The 24,829-nt window shown below is 40.8% G+C and overlaps 1 long non-coding RNA gene across 1 annotated transcript in view; it reads right to left on the bottom strand.

The window, feature by feature from the left end:
- Nucleotides 1–24,829, bottom strand: part of LOC139180151 (uncharacterized) — a 232,318-nt gene that overhangs the window by 72,919 nt on the left and 134,570 nt on the right. The window lies entirely within an intron of this gene.

Raw genomic sequence — 24,829 nt, forward strand, 5'->3', positions numbered from 1 at the left:
GCTCTAGGTTCATCCACCAGATCGGAACTTTTACAGAGGGGATTTAGACAAACACTGGGGAGCCTTGGGTTGTATTAGTAATAAAAAACACGCAGAAGTAACAACATGAATAAACAGTTATTAATCCAGAAAAGACAAAAAGCCATAAAAGAAAAGCAATTACAATTTGCCACAGGCTCAGCAGTGGATGGTAATTACATAGCCACTATCATGAAACAGTGATTGTGGATCTAACCAAAAGTATAACCTAATGGAAAGGATGTTTGTGAGGAGGTGGAGAGGAGAGAAGGAAAGAAGAAAAAAAAAAAACCTTAACTCCCATAAATAATACCTAAAATTGAAAATATGGGAATAGTAATAAAATCATGCTATTTTTATACAGTGGCAGAACCAAAAGGGGGAGGGCAATTAAAGTTTGAAACTGTTGCCTCCGAGAAAGAGGTAAGAGAAGAGGGAGGGCAGATTATTTTTCATAACAGACCAAATGCAATTATTTGACTCTTCAAACCATGTGTAACTTTATTTTAAAAAATTTAAAAAATAGAAGAAGGCAGAAAGAGAAGGAGTAAGGAAAAGAAGGAAGGGAGAAAAACAAAGAAGAAAAAAAGGAGGAGATTGAGTTTTAAAAAAGAAGAGGAAAGGAAGAAAGAAATTGGCTCAAATCAGGAAAGTCAAGCCACAGAGAGCACAAACCTGGCTTGGAGCTGCCTTGGCCCACTGTCTAGAATCCACTTTCACTGTTTACCCTGACCGTTCCTTCTGCTGGCTGCCCTCAGCCCACTGAAGCCTTCTGGCTGAGTGAATAAGCCTGAAGCTATGGGTTTTTACAAATCTGTCCAGATTGTCCAAATCCCAGCTAAACTGGTTCCTGGCAACCCCCCACCCAGGCCCAGGGTGTGTGACTAAACTTCTTAGGCATCTGATCTTCACCCTCACGTGTAGATACTCATTAACCCTCCAAGAACGAGGCGCACAGCACTGCTTGATTTGCAAATATGCCCCAGGAATTTCACACCAAGGTTCTCTACCTTCAGCCTCTCTCTCCTCTTGGACAAGTGGTTAACATGAACACTTTAGGGGGCTTATTTTATGCAAGCACTCCCACTGAGCCTACATTTTTGAGGATTTAAAGAAATATGCTAATGGCTTAACTTGTCCAAGTGAACTACTCCAAGCTACCAGTGACATACACTGAGGGGAAAGACCCCTCCGCAGAGGTGGCGCAGATCATCTTACTCAGGTCCTCAAGGAATCAGCACAGCGTGCTCACCTCGTTCTATGACGTAGGAATCCCACAGTGGGAGCTGCCTTTCAAAGCTCATCTGGGGTTTTCATCCTCAGCCAGATTTTCACCCGTGGGCATCAATTCATTTAACTGCTCCTCCAGAATCTCTTTCCCATCCCTTGAGATCTGACTTGACATTTTGTCCAAATAAGACAAGAATATGGGCCCAATCTAAACAGTTCCTCTTTTGCCTCTAATACTTTAGAGCTGCTCATTTAATGAATCCACTACTTCCTTCTCATTTCTGCCTTCCAAATCTTAACTTGAGAGAACCTAACTGGTAAGACCAATTTCCATCCAGAACCTCCAGCCAAAGATGCCTAAGAAAGATGTAGCTTTGGGCTTTGCAGCCTCTGTAGTACAGATAGGTGAAGTAGAAGGAAATGGGTGCTCAGACATCATCTATCACACAGATCTAAAAGCATGATTTTCCCAGCAGCCTCAAAAGACTTCTTCCCCTATGCCAATTTGGACACACCCTTGGCCATAACCACAACAAATATAATAGCTATTATTAACATGCCCTTCTGCCTTCAATGTGGGAGGAGAAGGGGAAGACAGATGATGAGATGGTTGGAATGCCATCACCAACTCAATGGACATGAGTTTGAGTAAACTCCAGGAGTTGGTGATGGACAGGGAGGCCTGGCATGCTGCAGTCCATGGTGTAACAGAGAGCCGGACACAACTGAGCGACTGAACTGAACTGAATTGAACATGCCCTTACTTTTACTATTATTATCCTCATTTTAAAGTTGTTAAAACTAAGAAACAGGTAAAATAATGTGTCCAGGGTCACACAAGAAGCACTGAGGCAATTTGGATCCCTAATCTGTGACTTTTTAAAATTTTTATATTATTTTTAATTGGAGGATAATAACTTTACAATATTGTGATGGTTTCTGCCAAACATCAACATGAGTCAGCCAAAGGTATACATATGTCCCCTCCCTCTCAAACTTCCCCCTACCTCCCACCCCACCTAATCTGTGATCTTAATCTCTACACTATTTAAATAGAAACCAAAGAACTTGCAGTCCAGAGTGTCTAGACTGGAAGATGTATGAGGCTGGTCTATGATGTTTAACCACAACCACGTATCAGCTAATTCAGATGCTCTGATATTTCACTAAGCCCCCTACGTTACTCTCCTATTAAGAGGAAACCTAGGTAGGAGAAGTAAGAACTTCCTGTCACTGTCCTGCCAGAAAGCATTGGACCCCAGAAGTTAGGTCACTAAAAGACAACATCAAGACCTGGATTTCCCTGGAATTCCCTGGTTGTCCAGTGGTTAGGGCTCCATGCTTTCACTGCTGTGGGCTCAGGGTTCCATCCCTTTTCCAGGAACTAAGATCTTACAAACCAAACATGTGGCAAGGAAAAAAAAAAAAAAAGGCCTGAATGAACAGGATGGATGGATTGTTAAAGGAAAATATGAGGCCCTGAAACATCCATTTCCCAGGAGGTATGATCATCCATCATAGACAATAAGCAATCTGCTATAAATAAGGGCATTTTCTGTTAATTTTCAAGTCCTGCATTTATAAGCCTTACCCTTCAGTAGGCTCCACTTCAGAGCATGAGAGGTGGAGGAAAACAGGAGGTGCCCATGGTAATGGGACACTATGCCAACAGAGAAAACCCCTGACTCCGAGCTGACCTCAGACCTCAGCAGCACAGCCTGCTTCACAGTTCTTCCAGCCTTCATCTCTGCCCATTGGTCAACCAAGGTTCCAAGTTTCCTTCATCCAGTCTTCTTGCCTTAACTGATTCTTCTCAACTTAGTCCCACTACCATCATTCCTCAATTTGACAACATTCTGCTTAATCTGTGTTCAAAATCTTGCCCTCCTACACCTACCACTGCCCCCTAAGACCAGATATAGATACATACTATAGAACTTTCTCTTTATTTACAATTTGCAAAGAGTTCATTTCATACAGCTTCCATACTGGCAAAGATTGGCATACACACTCTTTTGTGAGGAGATATAAAGTTCCCAAGGGAGAAATTGGTCTTCAAGTGCTTGATTTAGTTTTACTGAAAAAAATGTAGTATTACCAATTTAGAAAAAAAAAAAATTTAAGACTTTCCAAAGGCTCATTGGATATCAAATAGTCCTTATAAAACTGGATATGATATAAATTAATCAAAATTATACATCTTTAATGTCCCTTAAAGCTCCAACATTTCATATTTTTTAGGGAACTATTGAACCTTTGGAGCTGCAGAGAAAGGAGAAGGAGAAATAGAAGGCAAAGATGAAAGGGATTAGGATTTGGGAAAGAATGAAGAAAGCATTTGAAAAAGGGCAATTTATGGGGAGAGACAAAGACAGGCAGAGAATGGGACAACTGAATGGGGAAAATAAGATGAAAACAGGAGGGGAGAGCATGAAGGAGTACAAGTAGTGGCAGAGGGCAGGAAGAAGTGAATGAGCAACAAAAACCACTTGCTCGCCTCCAAAACACACCATATACCAAACACACACACACACACTCATAGACAATCTCCATTGCTCCATTCTGAATTCATTTCTGGTTTTCAGTCAGTGAATTGAATTCACATTGGGCAAGTTGTTATGGGAGGAAAAACTCTAGAATTCAGAAAACCCAAGTTCTAGTCCCTGTTCAGCGAATGACTAGTTGCATGTGACTTTCAGCAAGTTGCCTAATCTTTCTTCATTTAATCTCTATATAATGAGTGTAGATTTAAAGATTTCTAGGCAGAAGAATACTGGGTCCCTATGGACAAAGAGAGCAAGAAGATACTGAAAGAGAAAAATTGAGGACCAAAGTACAAGGAGTAGAGAGTTAAGTTCATTTAATTTATTCAAAACCCTCTGGCTTTGTGGACAAATGAGATGGAGCCCAGTAGCTAGGCCACTGGAGATGGAGTTGACATATCTGTTTCTGCTGAAAGCAGTCAGGCTGATGCTCCAGGTATATCAGTGTGAGAAGTGCACCTGCTACTCTCCTCCATAAGTATCAGTTGCTCAGTCATGCCCAATTCTTTGCAACCCCAAGACAGTGTAGCCTGCCAGGCTCCTCTTTCCATGAAATTCTCCAGGCAAGAATACTGGAATGGTTTCCATTCCTTGTCCAGGGGATCTTTCTGTTCCAGGGATCGAATCTGAGTCTCTTGCTTTGCCGGCAGATTCCTTACCATCTGAGTCACCAGGGAAGCCCTCTTGCCTCCATCAGAGGCCTTCAAGTAAGTAACTGAGGAGGGTCCAGAATGCCTTCCTTCTCCTCGAAAGTCCCCTGAGTAGCTTTCAGCAGAGTCCCTGCAGCCTTTTCTGCTGGGCCCCCATCCAGGTTCTAGTTGTTGCTAGAAGTGACATTAGGTGATAACTGATGATGATAATAATTATGATATTAATCATAGTTAAAACAATGATACAAATTAAAACCAATGACTATATGTAGGAGAGAAAAAGAAGGAAGAAAAAGAAAAGGAAGACGGGGAATACTTCCCTGGTGGTCCAGTGGCTGAGACTCCATGCTCCCAGTGCAGAGGGGAGTGGGGGCCTACTTCAATCCCTGGTCAGGGAACAAGATCCCACATATCGCAAGTAAGTGTTCACATGCCCCAGTGATTGAAAAGCCTGAAAATCCAAGTGCTGCAACCAAGACCCAGTGCAACCAAATAAATAAAATTTTTTTTTTAAAAAGGTAAGGAAGACGGGGAAAATAAGAGTATGAAGAGAAGGGTTACTCTTTCAAGGTCCATGCTAGGTGCTTTGTTCTTTCTTTCCCCCATTTATGGCATACCTGCCATCTACAATGTTTGTTTACAGTGCCGTCAAGGCAAGCATGCTTTCCCTCCCTCAGGGAGTTCACAGGGAGGATTACAAACATGTCTCCTAATATATCATGACAAGTGCTTTGATAAGGGAACACAGGGTTAGATAGATATACAAGGCCCGAACCCGAGTGGTCTGGAAATCCTCACATTTGTGTGTTATATAAATGAATTCATAGAGGGGGGCAGGGTTGTAGAGGCAGGACAACCATTTACAGATTGTTGTTGGAGAACACGGCAAGAAATGTTGATAGCGGGGGCTTGGGGAGTGGAAGTGGGTAAAGAGGGGATTGGACGGATTGACAAAGCTCAGTGGTTAATTTAGGTGTGAAGGGCAAAGAAGACAAATTCAAAACAAAGTATGATTACCCGGGGCAGGGTGGGTGAGGGGAAGGATAGTTAAGGAGTTTGGGAAAGACATGGACACACTGCTATATTTAAAATGGATAACCAACAATGACCTACTGTATAGCACAGGGAACTCTGCTCAATGTGATGTGATGACCTAAATGGGAAAACAATTCCAAAAAGAACAGATAAATGTATATGTATAAATGAACCACTTTTCTGTATGCCTGAAACTAACACAACATTGTAAATTAACTATCAGTTCAGTTCAGTTCAGTTGCTCAGTTGTTTCTCTTTGCAACCCCATGGACTGCAGCACACCAGGCTTCTCATCCATCATCAACTCCCGGAGCTTGCTCAAACTCATGTCCATCGAGTTAGTGATGCCATCCAACCATCTCATCCTCTGTTGTTCCCTTCACTGCCTGCCTTCAATCTTTCCCAACTTCAGGGTCTTTCCAACGAGTCAGTTCTTTGCATCAGGTGGCCAAAGTATTGAAGCTTCAGCTTCAGCATCAGTCCATCCAATGAATATTCAGGACTGATTTCCTTTAAGATGGACTGGCTGGATCTCCTTGCAGTCAAAGGGACTCTCAAAAGTCACCTCCAACACCACAGTTCAAAAGCATCAATTCTTCAGTGTTCAGCTTTTTTTATGGAAAGAAAGAACTCTCCGATCGATACATGACTACTAGAAAAACTATAGCTTTGACTAAACAGACCTTTGTCAGTAAAGCAATGTCTCTGCTTTTTAATATGCTGTCTAGGTTAATCATCGCTTTTCTTTCAAGGAGCAAGTTTCTTTGAATTTCATGGCTGCAGTCACCATCCACAGTGATTTTGGAGCTCAAAAAAATAAAGTCTGTCACTGTTTCCATTGTTTCCCCATCTGTTTCCCATGAAGTGATGGGACCAGATGCCATGATCTTAGTTTTCTGAATGTTGAATTTTAAGCCAGCTTTTTCACTCTCCTCTTTCACTTTCAAGAGGCTCTTTAGTTCTTCTTTGCTTTCTGCCATAAGGGTGGTATCATTTGCATCTCTGAGGTCATTAATATTTCTCCCAGCAATCTTGATTCCAGCTCGTGCTTCATCCAGCCCAGCATTTCACATGTTGTACCCTGCATATAAATTAAATAATCAGGGTGACAATATACAGCCTTGACATACTCCTTTCCCAATTTTGAACCAGTCTGTTGTTCCATGTCCAGTTCTAACTGTTGCTTCTTGACCTGCATACAGGTTTCTCAGGAGGCAGGTGAAGTGGTCTGGTATTCTCATCTCTTGAAGAATTTTCCACAGTTTGTTGTGACACACACAGTCAAAGCTTTAGCGTAGTCAATAAAGCAGAAGTACATGTTATTCTGGAACTCCCTTGTTTTTTCCATCATTCAGTGGATGTTGGCAATTTGATCTCTGGTTCTTTTGCCTTTCCTAAATCCAGCTTGAACATCTGGAAGTTCTCCGTTCATGTAGTATTGACGCCTAGCTTGGAGAATTTTGAGCACTACTTTACTAGCATGTGAGATGAGTGAAATTATGCAGTAGTTTTAACATTCTTTGGCATTGCCCTTCTTTGGGATTGGAATGAAAACTGACCTTTTCCAGTCCTGTGGCCACTGCTAACTTTTCCAAATTTGCTGGCATATTGAGTGCAGCATTTTCACAGCACCATCTTTTAGGGTTTGAAATACCTCAACTGGGATTCCATTATCTCCACTAGCTTTGTTTGTAGTGATGCTTACTACAGCCCACTTGTGTTATTGGAAGAGGGTGTTTGCTATCACCAATGCATTATCTTGCCAAAACTCTGTTAGCCTTTTCCCTGCTTTATTTTGTCTTCCAAGGCCAAACATGCCTGTTACTCCAGGTATCTCTTGATTTCCTACCTCTGCATTCCAGTACCCTATGATGAAAAGAACTTTTTTTTTTTTTTTTTTTTGGTGTTAGTTCTAGAAGGTCTCGATATACTCCAACATAAAATAAAAAAATAAATAAAAACTTTGAGGCAGTAAGCCAAAGAAAAGGGGAATAGATGAAAACTATGTAGACTATTACATATATCTGTGATAATTCTACTAATAAGGAATACTTTCCAATTTTAAAAAGGAACTCTAAAAAAACTAAAAAAAAATCCAAATCAGTAGATTGGCCTACTGAGTGGGTGGCAGTTTCATTTACTGGGGTAGAGACACAAGAAGCAGAACAGGTTTGGGATAAGGTGTCCAACTTAAGACATATGAGCTCAATATGTGTGTATCTATATCGGTTCAGTTCAGTTCAGTCCCTTAGTCCTGTCTGACTTTGCGACCCCATGAATCGCAGCACGCCAGGCCTCCCTGTCCATCACCAACTCCCTTCACTCAAACTCACATCCATCAAGTCAGTGATGCCATCCAGCCATCTCATCCTCTGTCGTCCCCTTCTCCTCCTGCCCCCAATCCCTCCCAGCATCAGAGTCTTTTCCAATGAGTCAACTCTTCGCATGAGGTGGCCAAAGTATTTGAGTTTCAGCTTTAGCATCATTCCTTCCAACGAACACCCAGGACTGATCTTCTTTAGAATGGACTGGTTGGATCTCCTTGCAGTACAAAGGACTCTCAAGAGTCTTCTCCAACACCACAGTTCAAAAGCATCAGTTCTTCAGCGCTCAGCTTTCTTCACAGTCCAACTCTCACATCCATACATGACCACAGGAAAAACCATAGCCTTGACTAGATGGACCTTTGTTGGTAAAGTAATGTCTCTGCATTTGAATATGCTATCTAGGTTGGTCATAACTTTTCTTCCAAGGAGTTGCTACTGCTAAGTCACTTCAGTCGTGTCCGACTCTGTGTGACCCCACAGACGGCAGCCACCAGGCTCCCCCATCCCTGGGATTCTCCAGGCAAGAACACTGGAGTGGGTTGTCATTTCCTTCTCCAATGCAGGAAAGTGAAAAGTGAAAGTGAAGCCGCTCAGTCGTGTCCAACTCTTCGAGACCCCATGGACTGCAGCCTACCAGGCTCCTCCATCCATGGGATATTCCAGGCAAGAGTACTGGAGTGGGGTGCCATTGCCTTCTCCGTTCCAAGGAGTAAGTGTCTTTTAATTTCATGGCTGCAATCATCATCTGCAGTGATTTTGGAGCCCAAAAAAATAAAGTCTGACACTGTTTCCACTGTTTCCCCATATGTTTCCCATGAAGTGATGGGACCAGATTCCATGATCTTAGTTTTCTGAATGTTGAGCTGTACCCAACTTTTTCACTCTCCTCTTTCACTTTCATCAAGAGGCTTTTTAGTTCCTCTTCACTTTCTGCCATAAGGGTGGTGTTATCTGCATATCTGAGGTTACTGACATTTCTCCCTGCAATCTTGATTCCAGTTTGTGCTTCTTCCAGCCCAGCGTTTCTCATGATGTACTCTGCATAGAAGTTAAATAAGCAGGGTGACAATATACAGCCTTGACATACTCCTTTTCCTATTTAGAACCAGTCTGTTGTTCCATGTCCAATTCTAACTGTTGCTTCCTGACCTGCATATAGGTTTCTCAAGAGGCAGGTCAGGTGGTCTGGTATTCCCATCTCTTTCAGAATTTTCCACAGTTTATAGTGATCCACACAGTCAAAGGCTTTGGCATAGTCAATAAAGCAGAAATAGGTGTTTTTCTGGAACTCTCTTGCTTTTTCCATGATCCAGAAAATGTTGGCAATTCGATCTCTGGTTCCTCTGCCTTTTCTAAAACCAGCTTGAACATCAGGAAGTTCACAGTTCACATATTGCTGAAGCCTGTCTTGGAGAATTTTGAGCATTACTTTACTAGCATGTGAGATGAGTGCAATTGTGTGGTAGTTTGAGCATTCTTTGGCACTGCCTTTCTTTGGGATTGGAATGAAAACTGACCTTTTCCAGTCCTGTAGTCACTGCTGACTTTTCCAAATTTGCTGGTATATTGAGTGCAGTGCTTTCACAGCATCATCTTTCAGGATTTGAAACAGCTCCACTGGAATTCCATCACCTCCACTCCCTTTGTTCGTAGTGATGCTTTCTAAGGCCCACTTGACTTCACATTCCAGGATGTCTGGCTCTAGGTCAGTGATCACTCCATCATGATTATCTGGGTCGTGAAGCTCTTTTTTGTACAGTTCTTCTGTGTATTCTTGCCACTTCTTAATATCTTCTGCTTCTGTTAGGTCCATACCATTTCTGTCCTTTATCGAGCCCATCTTTGCATGAAATGTTCCCTTGATATCTCTAATTTTCTTGAAGAGATCTCTAGTCCTTCCCATTCTGTTGTTTTCCTCTATTTCTTTGCATTGATTGCTGAGGAAGGCTTTCTTATCTCTCCTTGCTATTCTTTGGAACTATGCATTCAGATGTTTATATCTTTCCTTTTCTCCTTTACTTTTCGCTTCTCTTCTTTCACAGCTATTTGTAAGGCCTCCCCAGACAGCCATTTTGCTTTTTGGCATTTCTTTTCCATGGGGATGGTCTTGATCCCTGTCTCCTGTAGAATGTCATGAACTTCCGTCCATAGTTCATCAGGCACTCTATCTATCAGATCTAGTCCCTTAAATCTATTTCTCACTTCCACTGTATAATCATAAGGAATTTGATTTAGGTCATACCTGAATGGTCTAGTGTTTTTCCCTACTTTCGTCAATTTAAGTCTGAATTTGGCAATAAGGAGTTCATGATCTGAGCCATAGTCAGCTCCCAGTCTTGTTTTTGCTGACTGTATAGAGCTTCTCCATCTAAGCATTGCACTAGTGAATGTACGGGTCCTCTGTAGTGAATGGAAAAGAGATGCTATTAAGGAGACAGGATTTCTGCTCAACCCTGAAGTCTAAGGTGAAGTTAGAGGTCATAATTGCAACCCAAGCTTTGCAGTGGCACATACTAGTTCTTCTAATCCATTTTTGATGCTATGTGATAGGTATCATTCTCCTCATTTCTCAGAGGAGAAAAACAAGGCTCAGAAATGTTCAGTAATTTGCCTAAGTTCTTAACACTTGCCTGGACTGACCTTCAAACATAAACCTATCTGAGCCTAAATCTTAGTCTCTGATCATCACACCACGTTGTCCTCAGTAAAGTGTTAACTCATTTTTCTTCCTAGGCTAATTGTTCTAAAGACACAAAAATAATGATAATGAAATGTGGATCCCCTTCTCAAGAAAATCAGAGTCTAGTGGGAGGAGAGAGACATATAGATAGTCATTAAATGTGCTGAAAAATACCATATGATCAGTTCAAATAAGTAGGTATAAAATCTGTAAGAACAGAAAGGGAAGAGAGTCAAGGGAAAAGAGAATATGACAGGTGAGACGGGATATTTGTACTAACCTTAGAGAATGAATAGACCTCAGGATGGGCAATGATGATTCTTTTCCCACATTTACAAATGAGGTGAAAGGCTAAACCAATGAGGTGATAAGGCTAAAGCCTGCCAACCAAACATGTGTCTTTCCACTAAAGTCCCCAACTGTTGACTGCCCGTGCAGCCCAGCCGGAGGCCAGATTCAGGCCCTAATCCCAGAGTCCTGGCTGTTTTGCTCATTTTGAGCAGTGTGATGTATCTCTGTCACAAGTCACACAGGTAATTTGCTAATGTTGTTTTCTGACACTCCCTGTTTACATAAAACACAGCACTCTGTAGAAAAAAGCTTTTCCCCTGAACATTCAACATCACCCTGTTAAAGTAACCATCTCTGGCTTCAAAATGAAGCTCCCCCGTATTCCATGGAGGGGAATTCCCTGGTAGCTCTGTCGGTAAAGAATCTGCCTGCAGTGCCGGAGACCCAGGTTCAATCCCAGAGTCGGGAAGATCCCCTGGAGAAGGAAATGGCAACCCACTCCAGTATTCTTGCCTGGAAAATCCCATGGACAGAGGAGCCTGGTGGGCTACACAGTCCATAGGGTCACAAGAGTTGGACAAGACTTCGCAACTAAACCACCACCATATTCCATGGAAGTCTATTTGCTACATGTTAATGGTTGTCATTTATTACCTGCTTGTTTATTACTAAAATTAGAAATTGCAAAGTAATAAGAATCTGCTTAGAACATGCTAAAGAAATGAGTTCACATTATTTCAAGGTAACTCTTCTGGCTTTAACTCTCTCTTTCAGTGACTATTTTTTCTTCTTATTTATAGAAAAAGAAGTTATTTTTGTGAAACTATGTTGACCAACAATTTATTCATGTATATTCATCATTTTAGGTTGCAAGGAAAAGTATGACTGCTTTAGAAGTCTTTGTATTACATATGGCTGATTTACTTTGCTGTACAGCAGAAAATAACACATTTACATGTTAATGGTTAACATGTAATAGCTTTGGTTAACACAATGGTTAATACATTGGTTAATATAATGGTTAACATTGTAAAGCCACTATACGCCATAAAAATTTTTTAAATACAATTAAGAAAAAGAAAAACATAAAAAATGGAAAAAAGCCTTTGTATTGTCAAATTCCAATACTTTAGTGTTTTGATGCTAGTTTTGATGCATCACAGCCAGATTAATTTCCTATAACATTAACTTTATGTCACATTACTGCTTAAGTGGTTTCTTATTGCTACCATATCTCATAAAAATTCTTCCTTTATTTCCTTAATGGTAACATCCCTCAATTGCTTCAAATTTGTTTCTACTACTCTCAACACAAATTCTCTGCTTCAGCTGGTAGGATTTCCTTACTGAGCCCTATCTTCTCCACTTCACCCTAAATCTACACACAGATGTCATGCTCATTCCAGTCCTCAGCTTCCATTTTTTTTAATTCAACAATATTTATTAACTTTCTACTGTGAGCCAGGCAAAGTGGAGGACTCCCAGTTATTTAAGATAATGTCCCTGCCCCTCCTTGGGGGCTTCCCAAGTGGTGCTAGTGGTAAAGAACCTGATCTGCTAATGCAGGAGATGTAAGAGACATGGGTTCAATCCCTGGGTCAGGAAGATCCCCTGAAGGAGGGCACAGCAACCCACTCCAGTATTCCTGCTTGGAGAATTCCATGGACAGAGGAGCCTTGCAGGCTACAGTCCATACAGTCATAAAATCAAACACGACTGAAGTGATTGAGCATGCACACATGCCCTGTCCCTCAACAGCTTACACTTCTAATATGGGATATGGGACCCACATATAAATAATTTCCAGAGTATGACACTTGCTCTAACAAAGGCATAGGTAAACCCCATTTCAAGGTCCAAGAAGAATAAACATCTTGAATACCCTTCATCTCTGCCCCACAGCAGACCATTTTCACTATCTGGTTCAAGTCCTACCTCAACAACAAGTTTTCCTATATCACATCTGTCTCCAGTGATCTTGTATTCTCCTAATCTGTATTATACTACTAATCTGAAGTAAAGCTCTAAATGATACACTGTCTTATCCTGTTCTTAGTACTTTCGCATGACTTGGCTTCATCTCTTCAATGACGTTGTATACATCAAGGATAAGGATAACGCCTTCCCATTTCTTTGCTTACCTCTCTATACCTAGCATAGTGAGTAATTATTAAAGACATTTATATTTCATTTAAGCTTACAGTACAATGTACTTCCAGCATAAAGATTAGGTTTCAATCATTTCCAAAAGAGTAATGCAAAAATTTAATAAATGGACTAAATAAGTTTTTAATAGGAAAAAATTTCAGTTTGTAATGGAAAATATAGATTGCATATGCCTAACAAAAAACTCTTCAATTGATTTCGCCCTGACTTTTTAAAATAATAATCCATTTCATTTGTCCAACAATTTATATGGAGAACAGACAATGATCTAAACAGTGGTATTTCTTTCATCAGGTAAGCAAAATGGCCTGCTTTGAAGATGAAGAACTTATGTTCTGGGAACTCCCCAGAAAGAACAAAATCTCAGCTCTCAAGGCTTTCCTAATGTCCAGAACCAGTGGAACACTGAGTGGAGTCACCATAGTCAACAAGTCATTTTCTGAATTTCTAAGCTAAAAATATATACATATTGCCCAATGTAGTTTTTTTCTCCTTTTGCTCACTAGGTCTTTGATATGATATGTAACGTGACTACCCACTGGTCAGCTCCAGCATGGACCACAAACAGTAGAGTGGCTACACAGAGCTCAAAAATATGGTTTACCAAAACATGTTATTACTGCCCACATTTTTCATGATTTTCTCCAAAGAAACATAGGAATTAGTGGTTCTGAACGACTTATGCCCATAACATTTTATTCCAATTTGACCATATAAATAGCTTATTGTGGCCCTGCATTAGGCATCAACCTCCTTGATAAGTAACTCATAGCATTTCTACTCACCTAGATCAAGGATTGACACCCAAAACATGATTAAAATTCACCAAAGACTCCCACCATAGTTCTCTATTTTCCTTTAGCCCTCTGAGAATTCACTTAGAAAAAAAGAAACTGTTCTTCATTTTCCACTCATGCCAAATTGCCAGACAACTCCCAAGAAAAATCTGAAGGGAGGAAAGGGTATGGAGGGTTGAGGAGAAAGAACAGAAACTTCCTTCCATCTTACCAAATCCGAATGGTCTGTTGCTTAAGAGAACTTGAAATTCAAAAGCAATTGGATAAGATATGAAAACAATATAACTCATTTATGAATATCTTGGTGAAATTGTACACTAACACAGTTGCAGAGAAAGCTGTTGCTGTTTAAACAAAATAAAACACGCAAGTGCTTGGCCAGTGAAGTTCATTGTACACTTGATACTGCAAGTCCGTGAGTGCCGGGCCTATCCTTCAGGTCTGCACTGCCATGTTAAGGGGTCAGACCTGCAGAGAAGACTTGACAAAGAATTTCATTGACCTCACAATACATTTTATGTCTCTCCTCGGAAATGTTTAATGTCTGCAATTACACGTCAACCACCCCAGTGCTTCAACACTCTACAACTGCAGTCATCTGAAAGAAACCATTCAGAAAATAAAACTGGGACTTTACTGTCCTCTGCTGGATATCCAGGTTAAGGACTATTTCTGCATTCTCTTCAGAGGATTTTTGAGAAGTGCTGTGAATTCACTATATGTGGCTAGAGACACTTTACTTAAAATGAGCAATCTTGGGCACATGAAACTTAATCTGTGCCATGTACACATGACTCCACTCATGTGTACTGTAATGTACACATGAGTAATCCAGTGCATATTCAGCCACATCTAACTAAATTATTATTAAAATCAAGAAAATATTTTTTTAATATTCTAATTGTTCCTTTTTAAGTAGTTTTTATATTGGATTGACCAAAAATGTTCGTTAGGGTTTTTCCATAAGAATCCAAAGAAACATTTTTGGCCAACCCAATATACTTAAGAGGAAATTTTTGTCAATGTGAATGACTCCTATTGATGCTTATTTATGATGTTAAATAATTAACACCAACATACATCAAGAAAGATGGAGATGCCAGCACTCAGGTGAGAGGAGCGGGCAGTTCCATTTCACAGCTCAGTAACATTACACAAACCTTAAGGATACTTATGTATGTGTGTTGATTTTTGAAAATAATATTTCTTTAAATGTTGTCTTTATGCATAAATTTCAATGGGGTTGAATTATTTTGAAAACCATTTTGTGTTTGGATTATGCTTTTACAGTGGCAGCAGCCTGGACACCTAAAATGGAGCTCTGTAGAAACTGACTAATTTAATACAGCTCTGTGAAGGCCTTCTATTTTCAAAAAAAACTGCAAAATCACTGTGTCTAATTTCTAGTCACAATAGTGTCACTGTGGAGACAAGCCGTAGATTTCTGCTCTCATCTGAATGCAATACATTTATAAGATAGAGGAAGGAGTTTATTGAGCCCCTTCCCAGCCGAAGCATGAGCTCAGGTAACCTCACAATACATCAAGGTGCACATTGTTCTGTGCAGTTTACAGCTGAGAGGACAGTCAAAATGCACACACAGAAAGGGCTGCTAGCATTCATTTTCCCTGCACCCCCCAACACGGCTCTGGCTCCAGAGATATGATGTCACCTCTACCTTAAACGCATAGATATGGAATCTAGAAAGACAGTACTGATGAACCTACCTGCAGGACAGCAGTGGAGACGCAAACATAGAGAAGAGATTTGTGGACACGGCGGGGGAAGGAAAGGGTGGGACGAATTGAGAGAATAGCATGGAAACATATGCACTTCAGTTCAGTTCAGTTCAGTCACTCATTCGTGTCCGACTCTGCAACCCCATGGACTGCAGCAGGCCAGGCCTCCCTGTCCACCACCAACTCCCAGAGTTTACTCAAACTCATGTCCATTGAGTCGGTGATGCCATCCAACCATCTCATCCTCTGCTGTCCCCTCTCCTCCCGCCTTCAATCTTTCCCAGCATCAGGGTCTTTTCCAATCAGTCGGTTCTTCCCATCATGTGGCCAAAATATTAGAGTTTCAGCTTCAGCATCAGTCCTTCCAATGAATATTTAGGACTGATTTCCTTTAGTATGGACTGGTTGGATCTCTTTGCAGTCCAAGGGACTCTCAAGAGTCTTCTCCAACACCACAGTTCAGAAGCATATGCACTACCATATGTAAAATGGATAGCCAGTGGGAATTTACTGTACGATGCAGGGAGCTCAAATCCAGTACTCTGTGCTAACATAGAGGGGTGGGATGGGGTGGGAGATGGGAGGGAGGTTCAAGAGGGAGGGGACACATACATACCTATGGCTGATTCATGTTGATGTATGGCAGAAATGAACACAATATTGTAAAGCAATTATCCTTCAATTAAAAATAAATATTTTTTTTTTAAATGAAGCAAGAACAGCTGAGGCAACTGAGTAGTAGGCTTTGAAAAATGTATTGATGAGTCTGTTGGATATTCAAAGGATTAGGTGAAAATATGTTGGAAAAATTTTATGCTAAAAGCTGTATGAAAGTGATATTTGAATATTTGTGGTTGGAAAGTTCATTATGAAAATCAACATATATTTTTCAAATAAAGAAATACATTTTAATTAAAAAATAAAATGAATTAAGACAATTTAATTTTTTTTAATGACTTTTCTACAGTAGGTGGAGAAATGAAGGTCAGTTGAGGAGAAAACATCTAGAGCTTCACCCTCGAAGCTGCCACTGACAGCATCACCACCTTTCCAGGCCTGAGTATCTACATCTGCTCAGTGGGAACAGTTCTTGTCCCACACCTTCCTCACATCATAGTCATTCAAATAAATTGCTTTACTAGCAGATTCTTGGTACTGTGAAGAACATATTTTGATCAGTATTTTTTAAGGCACTGTTTAGGGCAAAGAGCTGTGACTCTAGAAGTAAACAGAAAGTGAAAGTCGCTCAGTCATGTGCAGATTTTTGTGAGCCCATGGACTACACAGTCCATGAAATTCTCCAAGCCAGAATACTGGAGTGGGTAGCCTTTCCCTTCTCCAGGGGATCTTCCCAACCCAGAGATCAAACCCAGGTCTCCCGCATTGCAGGCGGATTCTTTACCAGCCGAGCCAGCAGGAAAGCCCAGAAGTAGATGGAGCCAGGCACAAACCCAAGCTCTGCTTCTTGCCAGCTAACTAACCCTGTGCAACTCTGAGCCCAAGATCCCCAGATGCCAGACAGGACAGTAACCACCCTCTTCCAGGGTTGTTCTAAGGATCCAATTAGCCTGTCCCAGGGTGAATGCTCAACAATATTTGTTCATTTCTATCTCCCCAGTTACCTTCAAATGTGATCAGTTCTTCATCTATCTGAAGTATTCAAATCAAACCAGGAAAAAGGAACAGATTCTTTTCAGGGTCCCTTCCATTCCTATACTCTTATAAACATTATTTGGCAATTTGTTTCTAAGTGCTTAGGAAATACGGGGAAATAAGTAAGAGGCCACTTCTATGATTCCAGAGTGATTATAGGTGCTGGAAGAAGTTTAAAGGGTACCTGGTTCAGTCCCCTTACTTTAGATATAAGAAAATTCGGCCCCATAGACTCACTTCAAGAAAGAGCCAGTTATAGAATCCTAGTCTAGCAGGCTCCAAAAGACATAATGACGCTGCTTTAGCCCAGGCATAACCTATCTTGCCAGAGCACACGCTGCTGGACAGGCTGTTATAATATTGAGTCGGTAGATTGAGCTACCCCTCCAATTCCAAAAGGAAGGATGAAAATCAGAGGCATCAACTCATATGAGAACTCCTGCAAATGAGCATCAGAAGAAGGACTTTTATTTTAATCCGAGTAAAAATAAACCTATAGTCTTAAACACACTTTTTTTAATCTGCAGAATTTATGCCTTGTGTTGGGAATGTGAATACATTACCAAAAGCTGCTGCTGAGCACATTAATGTAAACTAACTAAATAAATAAAACCATGAGGTCTAAAGGAAAGAGAAGAATTGCCTTTGGCACAACCGTGCAAAAGGTGATTTTTAACTGCAGAAATGCCCCCCATCCCTTGACATATCCTGTGCTCTGCCTCCCCCATCTTTGGAATGCTAAAGTACTGTTCATCCAGTCACATCATAAGTCGCCTTCTACCTCACTTTATTCTTTCCTGAATTCATTATAGCATAAAAAAAAAAAAGAGCCTTGCCTAAGATCTATAATGTAATATTACCACAATTTAGTCCTTGCCAACATCCCATATCCTCAGCATCCCATCTCCCAGAATATATTACAAAGATATTTCACTGTAAACGCAGTTGTCATTCAGAAATGAATACAAATGGCGCCGTATTTGATCTAATTAGGGTGGAATGGAGCTTTGATCTGTCTCCCAGGTTTAATAATGGGTTACCTATCATGTGTCAATTCCGCTTCCTTCCTTGCTTCCCAGCAAGCATGCCCCACCTCCCCCATATTTCACAAGCTTCCGCGTTACTCTTTTTGGTGTGTTTGTTTTCTTGGGTGATAAGTGTCGTAGAATCCCTGCCTGGAGAATGATTTCAGGTTTGCTAGTGCTGATTTATTTACTTGCCTATGCCAGAGCAGCAGCACCAGGCATTTGCATTAGGAAACAGAAATTATTGCCATTACATCTTCAGTGTCATACATGCACATAGATATAATTATGAAGGTAGATAAATTGCTTCTCAAAAACCAATAGTATTTTTTGTGGCATCTTGTGTCCATGTGCTTTTTGAGCAAATGGTAACATAATGTATGACTCTTCTTAGGAGTATTGACTTGTCAGTATAGCACTGTACAAACCCAGCATTTTCAAATACCAACCAAACATATGTTAAAAAGAAATACTCCGCCACAGAGAACAGTACATAAACACAAATCTAAACTTTCCTTTTATCTGTCTCAATCTCTCCTTAAATTGTAAAACCAGAAGTCATTCCTGCTGGAGAAGTTCATAAACAGCCAGGCAACATTCCTGTATTGCTTATAACCTGGTGGCATGTACATTTGTACATTTGTCTGCATTAGACAAAGATTTGTTTTCAAGCTTCTGTTGATCCCTAGAAGTGGGAAAATACAGGTGTGCCAATCTAAGACTTCTATAAAAAGAGACCCACAATAACCCACTTGTCCTTAAGACCCATTCGAAAGACTACCTTAGAGAAGAGGCCTTTTTAATAAAATAGTGACTCAACCCTTTGGATGGAATCCCAGGTAAGATCCTTCAAACAGCAAATTTCACTGTAAAGAAAATTTGCAAAATAGAAATGCATTCATCTTATATTCTCTCTTGGTAGAATAAAAAAGCAGAGGAATGGACTTTAGCCTCCAAAAGGAAAGAAAGCTTCTTCTTCCTTCACTTATCTTTTAAACCCATCAAACTCTTCTCTGTAGTAGAAATATGAAAATAGTCTGGGAAATAAATTCTAAGATATGGAACTGCCTGAATCATTTAAAAATATTTTTATTAGCCAAGGTATACTTAACTTTTCTGTGCTTTAATTATTTCAGCTTATTATGGGAATTGTCCTAACTAAATTACACCTTCTTTAAAGGAGGACCCATGTTCTAACACATCTCAATACTTTCCATAACACCTAGCATAGCTCCCTGCCCAGGAGTTAAACTGATTTGCAGCTAGATCAAGTGTCCTTTTAAATACTGGATATATCATGAATTCACTTTTATCAAGGAGAAGAGACATCTGTCTGGCCCTGACTTTCATATAAAACTACAAGTTGTAACCATATTTTTGACGTTTGCATTTCAGCATTTCTGATTCTGTCAAATGAGCTTCTGGCTCAGGCAAACTCTTGCTTAGATCAGGGCATGAGGCTTTGATTAATGTGTTCATCTGAAAGTTCCCCCATATTAATACTCTCAGAGGATGACTTTGGTGTATTTGATCTTCTTATTAAAAAGGATATAAAGAGGTTCTATTCATTGCATTCACATATCTCTAAAAAGCTAAATCAATCTTAATTTTCCTACCTAACCACATAGAACTTTCTCCACTTGACTTTCAGACCTTATTTAATCTGACCTTACCCTTTTTGTCTAATCTCACATAGGCCAAGACTTACAAAGACCTATATTAAAAGAAAATATGCTTTGCACTAAACATGCCAGTCCTCCCAAGGAAATAATTTCAGGGAGTTGTGAAGGTTCTAAAACATGGTCCACATCGGCCCCCTCCCTGACCAACCTTGAATTTTGTCAGGCTTATAATCACTTAGATCAAGTGGCAGAAGTGACTGTGTGACTCCTAAGGTGGATTATAAAAGATGGTGCAATTTCTGCCAGTATGCTGGAACATTCATGCTTGAATTCCTGAGCCATGCTCACATCTGTCGTAAAGCCATCAAGCTATTGGAAAGGCCATATGCAGGCTCTTCAGTCAATAGCTCTAGTCTGCATCCTTCCAGCCCAAGCACCAGACATATGAATGAATGAGTCTTAAGATATTTCCATCCACCAGTCTTTTTGGTCTTTCTAGCTGAAGACTCAGATAGCATGGAATAGAGAAAATTCATCCTTACTGTCCAATCTGAATGCTTGACCAACCAAAGAACAAAATAAAATGTCTATTCTAAGTTTCAAAGTTTTAGGGTAACACACAGGGCTAGTAACTGAAAGAAGTCTATGCCTATAGGTCCTATACTAGTTTTCATGCATACATGCTCAGTCGTGTCTGACTTTTTGTGACCCCACAGACTGTAGCCCACCAGGATCCTCCGTCTTTGGGATTCTCCAGGCAAGAATACTGGAGTGGGTTGCAACTTCCTACTCTAGGGGATCTTCCCGACTCAGGGATCAAACCTGCATCTCCTGCACTGGCAGGCAGATTCTTTACCACTGAGCCACGTGGGAAGGCCATTATAGTTTTCTGGAACAGCTATAATGAAGTACCACAAACTGGGTGGTTTAAACAGCAAAAATTTGTCTCATGATTTTGGAAGCTTAGAAATTCAAGTTCAAGGTGTCAACAGGGTTGGTTCCTTCCGAGATCTGTGAAGGGAGGACCTGCCCCACACATCTCATTCTGGCTTATAGATGACTGTCTTCTCCTTGTGCCATGATGTTATTTTCTGTACCTGTGTATGTCCTATGCTTCCCTTACATAAGGGCACTAGTCATACTGGCTTAGGCACACCCTGATGACCTCATTTTAAGCTGATTACCTCTTTAAAGATGTTGTTTCCGAATACAGTTACATTCTAAGGCGATGGAAGTCACAACTTTAAAATATGAATTATTGGGGAACACAATTCAACCAATGACAGGCTCAAAGGCGATTTATATATATCATTGTGTATTAAGGCATTTACATATAGCTTCTCTGGAATAGTGAAAGAAATTGCTTTAAAAGATTGTGGGGCCAGGTTCTATTTTTTGAGTGTCTAAAAATTCTCTATACATGCATTTACGACACATATGTGTACATACGTGTGCATATGTGTGTATTGCAAAACATGGATGGACCTTGAGGGCATTATGTTAAGTGAAATAAGTCACACAGTGATATGCAAATGCTGTGTAATATCCTTATATGTGGAATCTAAGGAAGCCACATAGAAGCAGAGAGTAGCGTGGTGGTTGCCAGGGGCTGGGGAAAAGGGGAAATGAGGAGATATTGGTCAAAGGGCACAAACTTCCAGTTACGTGGTGAATCGGTTCTGGAGATCTAACGCACTGTGTTTAATGTACTAATGTACATGGTGACTGTAGTTAACAATACTGTACTGTATCCTTAAAAGTTACTAAGAGAGTAGATCTTAAATGTTTTCACCACACACACACACAAAAGGGGACTTATGTAAGATGACGGAGATGTTAACTAACCCTACTGTGGTAATCATCTCATACACATACATCAAATCATCACACTGTATCCCTTCAACTTACACAATGTTATATGTCAATTATATCTGGAAGGGAAAAAAGAAGCAAACAAGTTCAAATCCTAGAAATGAAAAGCACAGTAATAAAGATGAACAATACATTCTATAGCTTCATGAATAATCTCATAAAACCCAGGAAAGATTCAGCAAAGATAAAGACAAGTCAATAGAAATCACCTAGTCTGAAAGACAAAGCAAAAAAAAAAAAAAAGGAATGAGGGAGGAAAAAGAACAGAGCAACCAGGAATTGTGAGATAATATCAAATGGACTAATATGTGTATCACTGGAATTCTAGAAGAGAAGGAGAAAATAGAGAAGAATTATTTGAAGAAATACTAGCCAAGAGTGTGACAAAATCAATGACCACCCCCAAACCTCAGATCCAATAGCTCAGAGAACACTAAACAGAAATAAATAACAAAACACGCACACACTTGCAGGCATGAACACATATACACACCTGGTATCTCACATTCAAAGTGCTGAAAACAAGTAGGAAATCCTGAAGGCAGTCAGAAAAAAAAAAAGAGAGAGACATATTTCTGTAGAGAGACAACTCTCTATAGGTCACATGTGTTTCTGAATATCTTTGTAAGTGAAACACTGGCCATTATTCCAGACTATCCATACAATATTGTCTATGAAACAGCCTGATGATATAGAAATGGTGTCTCTTTCCAGAGCAAAAGGCAGGTTTGCTTACAGGCTTAGAAGATAGACTGTCTCTCTCCAGAATAAAAGATAGCTACATTTACTGCTCATGATCAAAGATTTGGGTCCCCTAAGTTTCAGGTTCCTCTCCAATAATGCAGCCCATCTGGGATCATTTGCATCATCCTTGTAGGACTTGGGGGCAAGGGGAACAGATGCAAATATGCTTGTGCTCATTCTGTTTTCTGTGCCATGAGTAATAAAGTTCTTTGTTTCACTCAGAAATCTCATGTCTTCCTCTAGCTTCTATGAACCTGTGGCAGACTAAGTTTTTAGCTTGTGAATAGAGTAAAATCTCAGATCCTTCACAGTTCTTCACAGTAAGAAAAGATTATGTAGACTCTTCATCACAAAACATGCAACACAGAATACAGTGGAGTGATACCTTCAAAGTACTAAAATAAAAAGCTGTCAATAGAGTGTTCTATTCCCCAAAAAGATACCTTTCCAAAAATGAAGGAGAGAGGGGAAGGAGCCAAGATGGCGGAGGAGTAGGACAGGGAGAACACTTTGTCCCCCACAAATTCATCAAAAGAGCATTTAAACGTCGAGTAAATTCCACAAAACAACTTCTGAATGCCGGCAGAGGACATCAGGCACCCAGAAAAGCAACCCAACTCTTCGAAAGGAGGTAGGAAAAAATATAAAAGACAAAAAAAGAGACAAAAGAGGGAGGGACGGAGTTCCGTCCTGGGAAGGGAGTCTTAAAAAGAGAGAAGTTTCCAAACACCAGGAAACCTTCTCACTGCCGAATCTGTGCCGAGCTTTGGAAGCACAGAGGGCAACATAACAGGGAGAAAAAATAAATAAACAATTAAAACTCGAAGATTGCGAGTCCTACAGTAACTCCCCCAGCAGAGAAGCAGTGCAGACGCCTGCACGTGCCATTAGCAAGCGGGGGCTGGACAGGGAGGCACAGCGCGGGCTGCATCGCTTAGAGTAAGAATCTGGCCTGAATACCCTGAGCACTATCTGAGCGAAATAATTTGGGCAGGCAAACCAGACTGTGGGATATCTACCAGGCGAAAAGCCAGCCCCAACCTAAGACACCGCCAGGCCTGCGCACGGAACAAAGAACTGAACAGAGATATCCGGCTGCAGACCTTCCCCCTCCGGTGACAGGCAGCCAGAGCCGGAAGGGGGCAATCACAGCCCCAGAGAGACATTATCTATAAAACTGTAAGCAGGCTTCTTTGCTAACTAAAACTTCTTGGGGGTCTGGACGGTTAACATCTGCCTGAGAAGGTGCGCCGGTTTTACACCCAGATAACCGAGTGGCGGGGAGGCGATAAGTCGCAGCATTGGCACTCGCCAAACACCTCATCACTTGAGCTGCTCGGACCTGGGAAGAGCACAAAACTCAGGCCCAACTGAGTCTGCGCCTCTGAGGACTACCCGAGTGCCTGAACCCGAGCGGCTTGGACCTGGGAGGTACATGCAGCCCAGGGCCAGCCTCGGATTGTTCCAGGCGGAACAACCTAGAGCCCGAGCAGTGTGGGCAGGGAGGCTACACGCGCCGTGAGCGGGGGCAGACCCAGTGTGGCTGAGGCACTGCGAGCGCACGCCAGTGTTATTTGTTTGCAGCATCCCTCACTCCCTCCCCACAGCGCGACTGAACAAAGAGAAGAAATACAGCTTCACCCATCAGAACACTGACACAAGCTTCCCTAACCAGGAAACCTTGACAAGCCACCTGTACAAACCCACACACAGTGAGGAAAAGCCACAATAAAGAGAACTCCACAAACTGCCAGAATACAGAAAGGACACCCCAAACTCAGCAATTTAAACAAGATGAAGAGACAGAGGAATAGCCAGCAGATAAAGGAACAGGATAAATGCCCACCAAACCAAACAAAAGAGGAAGAGATAGGGAATCTACCTGATAAAGAATTCCAAATAATGATAGTGAAATTGATGCAAAATCTTGAAATAAATGGAATCACAGATAAATAGCTTGGAGACAAGGATTGACAAGATGCAAGAAAGGTTTAACAAGGACCTAGAAGAAATAAAAAAGAGTCAATATATAATGAATAATGCAATAAATGAAATTAAAAACACTCTGGAGGCAACAAATAGTAGAATAACAGAGGCAGAAGATAGGATTAGTGAATTAGAAGGTAGAATGGTAGAAAGAAATGAATCAGAGAGGATAAAAGAAAAACGAATTAAAAGAAATGAGGACAATCTCAGAGACCTCCAGGACAATATTAAATGCTACAACATTCGAATCATAGGGATTCCAGAAGAAGAAGACAAAAAGAAAGACCATGAGAAAAAACTTGAGGAGATAATAGTTGAAAACTTCCCTAAACTGGGGAAGGAAATAATCACCCAAGTCCAAGAAACCCAGAGAATCCCAAACAGGATAAACCGAAGGCAAAACACCCCAAGACACATATTAATCAAATTAACAAAGATCAAACACAAAGAA

Source organism: Bos indicus, chromosome 27 (genome assembly GCF_029378745.1).
Source record: "Bos indicus isolate NIAB-ARS_2022 breed Sahiwal x Tharparkar chromosome 27, NIAB-ARS_B.indTharparkar_mat_pri_1.0, whole genome shotgun sequence".
Lineage (NCBI taxonomy): Eukaryota > Metazoa > Chordata > Mammalia > Artiodactyla > Bovidae > Bos > Bos indicus.